Source organism: Carettochelys insculpta, chromosome 3, assembly GCF_033958435.1.
Source record: "Carettochelys insculpta isolate YL-2023 chromosome 3, ASM3395843v1, whole genome shotgun sequence".
Classification (NCBI taxonomy): domain Eukaryota; kingdom Metazoa; phylum Chordata; order Testudines; family Carettochelyidae; genus Carettochelys; species Carettochelys insculpta.
Window position 1 is genome coordinate 152,066,711 of NC_134139.1, and position 13,819 is coordinate 152,080,529.

Genomic DNA, 13,819 nt, shown 5'->3' on the forward strand with positions numbered 1-13,819 from the left:
CGACTGGAACTGAACTAAGAAAATGTATGAACAGCCCATGGCAGTGGGGGTTGTATCAGCAACCTCTTGACCAAATGACAAAGGGATTTGCTTTCTTTAGTTTAGCACCATTGTGCAAAGAAACATTATGTTATTTTAACTGCCTTTCATCTTCCCTCTATTTAATTAATGCTCATTTATTTGACAGGATTTCTGAAGTAAAATCTGAGGCTGCATGTAGATTTGAGAGCACTTTAATATGTCATTCAAGTCAGAAATTTTTGTCTTAGGGAAAAAATTTCCAAAAGGACTCTGTGAAGAAAGATCAAAGCACATGCATGTTATGCATGGCCTGAATGCTACCAAGTGTAATACTAAAACTAGGTAAACGGCTGCAGTACAGGTTCAATCACCATAGAATTCCTAATTGACTCAGTTTCTCTGACAGCAGGCTGCCTGTGAACCCTCTTGCTTGCATATAGCCAATAGGTGTTAAACTTAGATTTCTAGTATAAAGTCTATGTATGCATACCTCATAGAGCTGGATGGGGCCTCCAGAGCTCATTGAGTCCAGTCCTCTGCCCTCACAGCAGGACCTATCACCATCCCTGACAGGTTTCTTTAGTCTGGCCCAGACTCCTAAAGGCCCCCTCAAGGATTAAACTCACAACCCTGAATTTACAGGGCCAATGTTCTAACCACTGAGCTATCCTGCCCCTCCCCCCATTTTTTCTTTAAATCTAACTGACTCCAGACCCTTGAAAGGCTCCTTCAAGGATTGAACTATGCCTTTTGCTACTACATAATACATTATACAGAGAACTCTGCCTAGGGAAGAAAAGATTTTTAAAATCCCCAACTAGTTCATTTCCTTCAGAATGATTTGCTGTCCTTTCATCTCCCACATTGTAAGAAGAAAAAATCCTTTATTATGCCTTGGACTGCTGGCGTATTTAGATGCCTTTTAGTTCCGCTGTGGCAAACAAGCTCTGATTCCTTAAAAACTGGCAACGTCCAATTTTAGATTAAAGGAGTAACACTTTATACTAGTCTGATGAGCATCACTAGCATGAAAGTGATGTAAAACATGGCACAGTGCCACAAAATGCGATCGCTAAAAATGTAAAAAAAAGTTTTGAGAGGGTATAAGGATAAACTGCAGTTAAGTGCAGAGTTCTATCTCTGAAAATAAGCGAAGACTACAGAGCTAATTGACATGTGAATATTTTCTAGTTAATGAACTTCCCCCCCATAAAAATGTCCTCCTATTTTGCAAATGTTATCCCCTCTTCAAAACATTTGCAGCAGAAAAGGAGCTCTTGACTCTCAGAAAGAGCAAACAGCGACATTTCTTTGCTGTTAGTTGAGGCCAGAAGGCATTAAGCATGCGAGTTGTGAAGCACGAGAACTGAATAAGTCATAAGTTATGGGATTTCCAGGAGTAGGTGAGTAAAGGTCAGATGTGTCCTGTAGGATGGGAAAGAAGCCAGTTGCTGATCTGGCGCACCATTACTGCCACCCATGGAAAAATGTTACTTTGAACGGTGAAAGTAGCTGTTAAGCTGTCTTGCCGGGCAGAGGGAAGTTGTCAGGAGAGATATATTTCAAGATCTTGATTCTGAATCTTTCACAAGGCACCACTTGTTGATAAAAAACGCTGCATTATAGAATCTGTGTGCGTGGTGAAAATATTACCAATAGAACCTGCTTATTTGCTCACATATTCTTTGGTTGAACAAAGGCAGAGTTATAAGAAGCTAACTGTTACATGACTGCAGCTGAGTACTATGAACTGCCCCAGGGATCCATTTAATAGATGTGAAGATAAGGGTGATGTCATGCTAGGGGTCTACTACAGATACTAAACCAGGAAGAAGAGGTAGATAAGGCTTTTTAAAACAACTAACAAAATCATACAAAGCACAGGACTTCGTGGTGATCGGGGACTTCCACTAGCCAGACTTCTGCTGGGAAAATAACACAGCAGGGCGCAGATTATCCAACAAGTTCTTGAAATGCCCTGGAGACAATTTTTTTTTTATTTGAGAAGGCTGAGAAAGCTACTCGGAGAAGCTGTACTAGGTTTGACTTTAAGAAATAGAGAGGAACTGGTTGACAGTTTTAAAGGGTAAGGCAGCTTGAGTGAAAGTGAACATGAAATGATAGAGTTCACGATTCTAAGGAATGGTAGAAAGTGAGTAGCAAAATAAAAACAAATGATTTACAAAGGCAGATTTTCATAAACTCAGAGAGCTGGTAGGTGAGGTCCCACTGGAAGCAAGACACAGAGGAAAAACAAATGAAGACAGTTGGCCGATTTTTCCAAGGGACGTTTTTAAGGGCCCACAAACAAACAATTTTTCTACATAGGAAATAGAAGTATGGCAAGAGACCACCTTGGCTTAACCAGAGGATATTAAATGATCTAAAATAAGAAAGAGACATACAAACCAGAAACTAGTCCCAAAGATGAATATAAGCAAATAACATAAATACAAACTGTAGTATTGTCCATTCTTTGGAAAGCTCACTTTAATGCTATTTTCTCCTCTTGCTTTTCTCTGCAAGTAGTTGTTTATTATCAAGTGGCTTCTCATCTTGTTAATACAAGACAGTTTTCATCAGTTTGTGACAGAAAAGATTTGGCTGAAAGGGGAGATGTGAAGTCACAGTACACTATGTTAGTTCCCTGAAACAACAAAATAAAAACCAAATAAAATAGCATCCAAATGTTCTTATTATTGTACATTGGGTCTTTAGAGGATTTCTGAGTAAAATATTGACTCCGTTTCCCTCCCTGACCCTGACAACTAGTGGAGTGGGCAGTTCATTACTATTTTAACAATACATTCTACAAAGTGCAGGGATGCTCAGCAATGAAATTTGATTCCTCGATGCTTGACCCATGCTGAAAACTGTTAGAAATAAAAGATGCTGCCTTATTGTCAATTTGAAACCCTTTTCCAGAAGTTTTTGTTTGGTTTGGCTGTATTAGGTGGCTGCTAACATCCAAAAAGTCAGAAACAAGCATAAGATCATATTGCTTATATGGAACTGTTCTCATACCGATGTCACAGGCATCAGATAAAAAATCAAACCAGGGTCCTTCAAAGCATAATCCCTACCTGTAAGCTAGGGAGTAACTCTGATCTGTGATTAGCAGGAGACTCATCTTTGCTGGAGGGTGGTCTCCCTAAAGAAAGAGATGGGCTTAGTGCACCTGCTCAATCCCCTGTATTTAACACATATGTACAAAGCAGCAGCAAAAAGTCTTGGGGTCAAAAATAAAAGACTCCGCTTAACCTTTGAAAAGACTTGTGAAGGGAAGCATATTCACGCTTCTGCCAGATAGCGCACACCTTGAAACTGTTTCTAGTGGCTTCCATCACCTGACTGACAAGTTGTCTTGACTCACTGGTGTGAGAAAAACATTCATGGGGACCTAAAGAGTAAATGTAAGGGGGCCCTAAGTAGTTATCTTCTCAAATCTCTCCCATCAAACTTGCAGGATGGCAGGAGAGAAAACCTGGCTCAGACTAGTCCCCAAGTGTTCCTCAGAATGTGTTTTCCTCATATTGGAACCCTCTGGCTGAGACTAGGTTCATTTTGTTCTTGGGCTTTTGTGCACAGACCGGTGACAGTAGTTACATATTCACATGCAGCCATCAGAGAAAGAAGGTGACTGAGGGAAGAGCAGGAAGACGAATAGGAGCAGATAGGTATATTTAATTCTTGAAAGAAAAGGGCAGCCCTAACCTGATTAATGATGGTCTGTATCCTGCTGCACACAAAACCCAAAATCATCCCTGAGTGGGAAGAGCAATGAGCCATCTGGGCATGGTCTCATTTTCTGCTGCTGTGCCATCAGCCCAGCTCTAATGAGGATTCCTGGATCTCCTCAGCCCTGTCCTGCAGGCAGCTTTCCTCCATCCTGGTCCAAAGCTAGTTATGCTCCCTCCCATCCCTGGGTCCCCTGCTGAGTCTGTGCCTAACCCAGGACAGCCCCTTTTATAGAGACAAAAATGTGTAGAAGGCAGAAGAAAGGCAGGCTAAGGAACAGGAGGTGACAAAACCTGGGACATTAAGACTACATCTACATGGCAGCCTAAATTCAATTAAAAACAATTAAATCAAAATCAATTAAAAAACAAAACCTAAGCACAAAAGTCCAAAGCACACTCTATAAAAGGAATGGACTTCTTAGTAAAGATCCTGGCTCCTGAACAATGACCATTTTTACAAAGCAAATATAATGTGAACAACATAACTGCTGTTCTGAATCCACATCCATTGGTTCTTGTTTTTTCTAAATCTGTTAGATACTGAGGGCTTGTTTGTTTTGCTCTGTTGTACGCTTAACACCTTCCCACGTACACACCTAAAAAACGCAAAAATGTTTGTTTCAGTTAAGAACAGGCTACAACATGCAGTTGCTTGGACAGTGTTCAGAAGCATTTGTCAAATGTAAATGAAATAAACCTTGCTGAACATATTGCGGAATGTCTAAAAGTTTGTGTGCTTTTGTCCACGTGATTCGTACCTTAAGAAGAAAGCTGTTAGCATGGATGTTGTTGCAAATTAGCCCATTTGAACCCTTCCATAATAAGCAGCATGGCATTTCTAATCCACAGAATTTGAGGATATGGAACTTAGAAAGCAATCGTTTTTTTCATCAGACTTAATTTGGAAAAAGACAACAAGATTAGTGCATTCGTTACGTGCAGTAGTTGGTGGAGTTTTCATTGCTCGAGCTTTGAAGCATGGTCAGTGCCACAACCTGTAGAGCCCTACCAAAGTCACAAACCATGACATCTAACCTTCCCCTTTAAGTCTGGCTATGGCAAAGTGGTGGCAGTATTGCCACCCTTATTTCCATACTGCTTTCAGAGCTGGAGAGCAGTAGCTGCTGGCTTGGCTCCCAGGTTTGAAGGCAGCACTACCACCAGCAGCAGCTAAGAATTAAGGGATGCCAATGTCACACCATGCCACCCTTCCTTCTGTAGCAGAGAATGAAGGGCGGCGTGGTGTGGCATTGGCATCCCTTAATTCTTAGCTGCTGCTTGTGGAACTGCTGCCTTCAGAGATAGGCACCTGGTCATCAGCTGCCACTCTTGTGACCCTCTACTATAGTCTTGTGAGCCCTCCTTCTGGGTGAGGACCCTCAGCTGGAGAAATGCCACTGTCCAAATGCATCTGTGCAATTTGCTGCTTATACCCATGACCAACCCACCAAAGAGGGTATGTTTTCTCCTTGATTCAAGTAGATCCCTAATTACATGCTGTCTCTTTTCTTGACAAGCTAATGATTTTCTGGACTCAGCTGAGGAAGAGAAAGGAAGCTTGTCTGTTTTTATCAGGATTCCTATTTACTTCAGTTTTTGAGAATCTGGACAACTGATGACTGACTCTAGCATCAGTGCAACAGTGGCAGCTTACATTACAAATTGACCTGAACCCCTAATTGACTTGTGTGGCTCTGAGCCTAAGAAACCCATTGCCTGTGGTGATAGGTGGCCATCTCATCTTTGTGAAGATGCTTGTACTTGCTTAACAAGATGCACCTCCAAATTATTTTTAAACAATTCATAGCAATATTTTCTAATTCTCCCGCACTAAGCCTGTGCTATGTGAATGAATACATTTTCTATTATCTTTTCTCCTACAAACAAGCTTTTTACATGTTAGATCCTAATGTCTTTAAGACTTTAAATAACCAAAGGAATTAGCTCCTAAGGTGCTTCCTTAATTGATGGCAACTAACCCATTTCCTCACTATTAATAATTCAATTGCGTTATTTCCCAACAGAAATTCAGTTGTTCTTGCCCTCCCTCCCGCCTCACTCTGCCCTAGAGCAACAGATGCTCAGTCCTACACCATGGTTTTACATTCTCTCCCCCAGATTCTTCCACAGTATTTCCCTCATATCCTCAAACTCTTTGCTGCCCTCTTTCAGCCAAGTTGATACAGGAAATCCCTATGCCTGTAACTATCATGTGTGCTTTAACCAGATCACTTGTCCTGCCTAAAGAGCACGTGTCTCTTTGGAGAACGCTTAATTTGATTTAAAACTTAGTCATTTTGCTGTTTTGTACGTGGATTATAAACGTTATCCACAGCTCCGAGTCTCCAACATTTTTAAGGGACATCATTGAGTTTTTGGCTTAATTTTCCTAAATTTAATCATACATTGGAACTGTACTCCCCAGATAATCCTCTGTTATTGCAGAAAAACAGAGTAATTGGTATCCCAAACAGAGGCAAATGGTGCAGGGATTCTAGGGAGTGGGTACCAGCCACGTGCCCCTGCCACACCTCCTTCCTGTCACTGCTTTGCCAATGCTTCTCCCCTACTTCCCTGCTCCGTCCACGTCCTACCCCTTCCCTGCCCATGCCCCCCGGTGCACTCCCACACATCAACTACTGTTCCAAATATATTGCCACATAACTAAAGCCCACAGTTGGAAAGCAGTGCCATTTTGTTGAAAATGGAAGAAGCAAAGTGAGTTTTGAAGATGGGTCCATGTTTAAAGAAAAAAAGCTGTCATCAGGAACGAACATATTGACCCCATAAGCTTCATAGCTTGAACCCAAAGTGACTGATTTAAAGAAATTCAACACCATTCTATTCTTAGTTGTAAAAAAGATTTCCAATGTGAAAAACACAATTAACATTATAATTATAATCAAGTCATTTATTATGCTGTTTATAAGATAGTGTGGCACTTTGTAAAGCAAGCTTCATGCGACACAGTTGGGCTGACATAACAATGTTTGTATGAAGTGAGGACAAGGAGCCAAATTCAGCCCATTGTGGCTCAACTGAAGTCATAGAGAATTTGATTCAAGAGTCTGTAAAAGGGGATCAGTTATACACCATGCACTTAGAACTACTAAAATGGACTCCCTCTTCAGAAGGAAGTGCCAAGTCACTGGGATGAGAAACTATGGTAACTATTCCTTTGTGGAGCTCATGGCAATCATTTAGCTGCAGAGGGCAGAGAATGTATTGGACAGCAGCAGGCTTTATTTTTTTTGCCACGCAATGAAAGCTTAGGGCCTGGTCCAAGGTTCAACGAAGTCTATGGAAATTTGATGTCAGTGGACTTTGGATCAGGTTCTTGATGTAGTAGGATGTATTAGTTTCTACTCTGTGAAGCAGCTGCAAAAATTGTATCGAAGAATTCCGTCTTGGTCTTAATTATTTCCAGATCAATTTACAAGTAAGCAGACTTTTTCTTTTTTTCCTGATCGTACTTCTGACTTCCTTTTGGATAGGTGTGACGATTTGGCTTTAAGACCTGAGTTTTTAGTGGAATTCTGGAGTAACTGAAGTGGACTCAATAGAATTACATCAACATAAGTCAAAGGAGAGTGAAGACCTATGCAGACAATTAAAAAAAAAAGATGCACAAAAAGAAATAGATTCTATATTCTCTTAGTCCTGTTGAGTCTGCAGTGGTATCAAGAATAGCTGACAATTGTCAGCAAAATAAGCAGATGTGACTGTGAATTGACATGACAGCAGCTCGCAAAGTCAAGCAATATTACTTTTCAGTCAAGTTTCAGACTAAAAGTGTCATTGGCGGAAGTTATGTGAAATGTAATGGGTATTTGAGAAATAAGGTAGCTTTGAAAATAAGGTTTGGTGAAGAAAAGTGTAAGGAAATTTGGGAGTGTTGTGTTTCCTTAGTGGGAGATAAAACACCAGTTTGTTTGGAAGTGGAGTAGAAATAAAACAAAAATTAAGAAGGAAGGACTCCTGTGGAATGTTATGATTTTAAGGTTCAGTTGAGGTGGGATAGATACAGTGCAACGGCGTAAGGCACAGTGGAAGGTGCAGGCACACAGCTTCAATCAGCAGGAACAGTATCATGTCAGAAAGAGAGCCCCTAAGAGCAGAGCTGCGAGAGCCAGCCAACCCTCTTGTACCAGAGATTGTTTTAACAAAACCCCTTGCTAGGCTTCTGTAATAAGGTACAGAGGACCAGATATTCAGAGGTATTTAAGCCTCTAAATATGCCAACAGGGAGGGATGCGGGAACAATTTATATAATAGGGGTGCTGAGAGACATTGAACCTAACTGGAAATTCTGTATTCAATGGAAACCACTTCAGGCCAGAAGCTCTAGTTCCAGTATGTACACAGATCAGCACACAGAGGCCTTTTCAAAGGTGCTTGGGAAGCTACCGCCCACCGAAATGAAAAGAAAATTTTTCACAAAGAACTCTGCCCCTTCCACCCTCCTCCCCGCATTTGAATTATTTTGCTGTTTAAAATTTTTAACCACATCTGCTAAGGTGAGCTTGTGTAAAAACCAGCTGAGCAAACTGGCCAGCACTTACTTCATGGGGAGCAAATGCTCAGACTCTCCAATCAGTTAACCTCCACCCCCTCTGCCTGCCAAGTTACTTTGCAGCAGAATACTGTGCTTTAGTCTGGCTCCATTTGGCTCACATCAAGCTGGCTAACACACAACAGTCAACCATGCACATCATTAATGGGAGCTATTTGATCCACACTAGTACCATGGATAGGACTCTGTACTTTGCTGATGAGTAGGGTGACCGTAACTCCCTGTGTTAATCAACATCACTTCACAGAATCACAGGGCTGGAAGGGACCTCAGGAGGTCATCTAGTCCAGCCCACTGCTTCAAGTAGGATCAACCCCCACTAAGTCACCCCAGCCAGGAGCTTGTCCAGCTGGGACTTAAAAACCTCAAGGGATGGAGAATCCACCACCTCTCTAGGCAATGCATTCCAGTGCTTCACCATCCTTCTGGTGAAGTAGCTTTTCCTAATATCTAACCTACACCTCCCCTCTTCAACTTCAGACCATTACTCCTTGTTCTGCCATCTGACACCACTGAGAACAGTTTCTCACCCTCCTTTTTTGAGCTCCCCTTCAGGAAGTTGAAGGCTGCTATTAAATCACCTCTAAGTCTTCTCTTCTGTAAACTAAACAAGCCCAAATCCCTCAGCCTATCCTCATAGGTCTTGTGCTCCAGACCCTTAATGTTTTTTGTTGCCCTTCGCTGAACCTGCTCTAGCAAATCCACATCCTTTTTATACTGGGGGGCCCAAAACTGGACACAATATTCCAGATGTGGCCTCACCAGTGCCGAATAAAGAGGAATAATTACTTCTTTAGATCTGATCGAAATGCTCCTCCTAATGCACCCTAGTATTCCGTTAGCCTTCTTGGCTACAAAGGCACACTGTTTACTCATATCCAGCCTTTCATCTACCATAACCCCTAGGTCCCTTTCCACTTCTCCACCCATCTGTCATGAAGCTGCTACAGTCAAAATGGTATGGAAGTTCATGGTGTACCTGGGCCTGCTACTGTACATGGACCTCTTTGACCATCCCAGAATGTGCGTGTAGTTGAGGTGTCCATTCTGGGCCCACTTACCCTGCCCAGATTTCTCAGTAATGCAGAGGTTGTCTGAAGAATCGTCTGCAGCTTATGTCAGAGAGCAGTCTCTTATGACTGACCTCACCCTGAGTGTACCTGGCTTTGATGTACCATGCTGCTCATGGACCCATCTGAACCAATTTTGAATAGGCCAAGGTCATGTGGCTGCCTCATGTGGCTGTGGCCGAAGGCTGACGGTATCAGAAATCAGTGATGCTCGCCCTCTGACCAGATGTAATGGTGGTCTGAGGGCTCCGTACTTTGCTGATGAGTAGGGTGACCATAGCTCCCTGTCCCAAATATGGGGCAAGGAGATATTGGAGGGGGGGCTCCTCCAAGGCCCAGGGAGCCAGGAAGGAGGCAGCAGCCACCGGTGCTTCCCAGGAGCCCTGGGCAAGCAGTAGCCACCAATGATCCCCTGGGAGTCTAAGGGAAGCGGCAGCCACCAGTGATCCCCTGGAGCCTGTGGGAAGCTGCAACCCCCGGTGATCCTCTACAGCCCGGGGAAGCAGCAGTTGCAGCCTATACCCTGGAGCCCCAGGGAAGTGGCAGCTGCTGGCTCTCCCCTGGAGTCCTGGGGAAGCTGCAGCTGCCAGCGTCCCTGGGAGCCCTGGGGGAAGCGGCAGCTGTCCACACTTCCCTGAGGCTTTGGGAAGTGACTCCCACCAACAGCTGCTGGTGGGAAGGGGACTATCCAAATACGGGACAATTAGTCCCTTTCAAAAAATAAGTTGGGACACCACATACGGGACCGTCTCGCACAGTATGGGAGGGATGGTTACCCTACTGATGAGGCTCCTGAAAACTGGCTTGGTAACTCCACCTCTGATAAGAAGTGGAAAGCAAAAGTGCCTCACACTGTGGTGATCCTTGTCTGACAGAGTAACGTTCCAGGTGGCCTAAGTTAGAGCAGCACTTAAGTTACCCCAAGTTATATTGGGAGACTGGTGAGGGTCAAGGCTCGGGGTAAGGGAAGATATTTTACAGGCATATCTTCTCCTTCCTGACATTCATCCAGGTTCTGGACCTTGATGTATAGATTCAGTGTTCAACAGCTGTGACAAAGTGGGTGGATTTGTGGAGGTTTCGATGAGCCTGAATGCTAAGGAAGAAGGCGCTCAGTGTCTCTAGGTGTTACTGGTTTAACAAGGGAAGGTGTGAGGAAGATCATTGTTACAGGAACCATCATGGAACTGAGGACTGTGGTTTGGAGAATTGAGATCCCAGTGACAGGTGACCTTGTTACTAGGAGACCCAGCTCAGACAGAACAACTGATTCTAATAGGCTGTGGAAAGAGGACCCCCCAGCCAGCTGGGTCCAGACCAGGAGGAGCAATGGATGGATGAGAGGAAAGTCAGAGAAGAAAGGGGCTAAGGCAAAACTACTTACCAGGACAGAAAACAAAAAACAGTGGAGGAGCTGCTGTGGAGGGATATTCGAAAATTGGCTGGAAGTAGGGGGCTTCTGCACTAGGCAGAGGAGCATCCAGAGCCCACCAGGAAGCAGGAGAGATTTAGATGTGCTTTGCAGAGCCATTGAGGGACCTGTCTGTCAAGAATGAATTTAATTATTTTTTGAACCATGTGATAGCCTTGGATTTTACAACATCCTCTGCCAAGCAGGTCCACAGGTTGACTGTGAATTGTGTGAAAAAATACCTCCTTGCATTTGTTTTGAACCTCTGCCTATTAATTTAATTTTCTGACTCCTAGTTCGTGTGTTATGAGGAATAAATGACACTTCAATATTTGCTCCTTCCACACCTGTCATGATTTTATAGGCCTCCTTCATATCCGCCCTTCATCATGTCTTCTTCCAAGCTTAAAAATTCCAGTCATATTAGTCTCTCCTCATATGGAAACTATACCATATTCCTAATCAGTTTTGTTGTACCTTTTCCAGTTCCAAGATATCTTTTTTGTGATGAGGTGAAGGGATATGCACTCAATATTCATGATGTTGGATTTATATAGAGGCAATATATTTTGTAATCTTTTTATGATTCCTTTCCTAGCGGTTTCCAACATTCAGTTTGATTTTTTGACTGATGTTGCACATTGAGTGGATATTTTCTGAGACCTATCCACAGTAGTGCTAAGATCATCCTTGAGTGGTTTTATCTTATTTAGACCACATCATTTTATATGTATAGTTGGGATTATGCTTTTCAGTGTGCAATACTTTGCATAATCATATATATTTCTAATAATAATTTTATCTACCATATTCTTCAATCAACCTTGTGTTTCTTTATGTCATAAAGCTGATCATATTGTTTTCACAGAATTTGTGGTTTACAAACTTATGCTATTTTTCAATAATTACCATCTTTTCCATTGCTCACAAATCAGCTTCATTTTTACTAGTATACTATCTAGGACCGAAATCAGCTAGACAAACCAGTATCTATCTGTGCCATTCAATATATTTTTAAAGATCTGCCATTTGCTCTAATGATGGTTCCATGACGGCTTGAGGTGATTCCTTCAAGATCCTCTGATGTACCCTCTCCAGTTCTGGATAAATATACACAGTATATTAAATTAAACTAAATTAAATTAATTTTCTATTTCCTTATTATAGTCACAGCATTTACTGAGAGAACTTTATGACTGTGTTTGGAATAAATCACGTTCAGAGTCACTCAGCATTTATGAGTCTCAGTAGTTAATATCTTCCATGAAGATAAAAGTAAATGCTGTAATTGTTTCAGTGTGAGAAGGATCTGACTCCATGAGAAGCAACAGAAATGGTGTGATCATTTTAGCTAATCAGATATCCAAGTTATTGCAACAGAGCACAAGTCACTCTGCACAAAAGTTAGAGCAATGGAATGAATAGATCTCCCCCTAGACTTGCATCTGACAAAGTGGGTATTTGCCCATGAAAGCTTTTGCTCCAAAAAAATTTGTAAGTCTATGTGGTACACAGGCCTTCTCATTGTTTTTGCAGATACAGACTAACCCGGCTACCCCTCTGGAACTTGTCCCCTGGTGATGTGGAAGAAATGAGTGGGAGATCAGCTGCTTCTGGAGCGCTTCTCTTGATTCCAAAATAATCCTCAAGCACAGATTGTCTTATTTCTCCTGACTGGACCCCTTCCCCACACACCTGACCTGTTCTAAAGGGGAGTGCTAAAGGCAGCAGCCAAGTCAGCATTGCTCCACAGGCCTACTGGAAACAGGACAACAATGCAGAGGCACTGAGCTGCTGTACAGAAAGCCCAGGTGACTGGTGTGACTCTGGGGATGCTTGGTTTCTGGGGATCAAAATTCTGTTTCTAAAGTTTCATTTCTGAGACCCACAATCCTAACAGAAGAATTCAGGGGACCTTCTGTGGGGAATTGTATGATATTTTCTGTCCCCTACATGACCTACTTTCCAGACTGGGCACTATAGGGTCCTTTAATAAGTTTGATCAAAAACAAAGAGGAGTCCTGTGGCACCTTAAAGACTAACACATTTATTTGGGCATCAGTTTTCATGGGCTGAAACACCCTAACATGGCTACCCCTTTGAAACTGGTTGGATGTTTTGCTAAAGCTATATATTCTATAAGAGTTATCCAATGAACAACCAATGTATAGAAAATTTGAACCATATGTTTTCTGAATGAGAAGCAGAAGATCAATTTTCTCCTTCATCATGCTGTACTACCTCTTCTAAATGATGTTTAATGCCCCACAGAAGGTATTTAATTGAACATTTGACAGGACGCCTTTGCTGAGTGTCTCATTTTTGAGATGTATTCTAATCTAGCCTTCATCTGCTAACCATCCCAGAGAAACTGAGGAGGTTTTCGCCAGCTTATATTTTTTCATTACAACTGTCCAGACTTTACCTTTTAGTCACTATATAGACAGATGGTTGGAATAAATACTTTGTCAAACACTTGAGATAAAAGACCAAGTTATGAAAACAGAAAATCACCACCATCTCTAACAGGGGTTATATTTGCCTCAGAGTTACACCAGTGCAGATGACTTCAGTAGAATTCCATTGGCATAACTGACAGAAGAATTAGAGTTTTGTGTTCCATAAACGAGACACAGGTAAGCTATGATGTGATTATGAAAACTCACGTGTCTCATTTTTTCCTGTAATATATGAAAATAGTCTTTATCAGCACAGTTTTCTTCCTGTGCCATGGGACAAATGGCCAACAGGCTATTGGGCAAGAGAGGAAACGGACTATGGTGCAGGATAAAGAATACAGAAAACAAGGTGGTAACACACCAATTTTTAAACACAAATCTCTCTCTAGTATATTACCTAAAAGTTCCTCCAGATATTTAAACTATTCTCTGTCCTTTTTTCTATCATACAAATGTGAGAGTTAGGTGGTACCTTTACCTCTGGCCTTAGGAAGCTGCACCATGTCCACATCGCCCAGAGAAGGAAGTCAGAGGAGTTCCTTCCA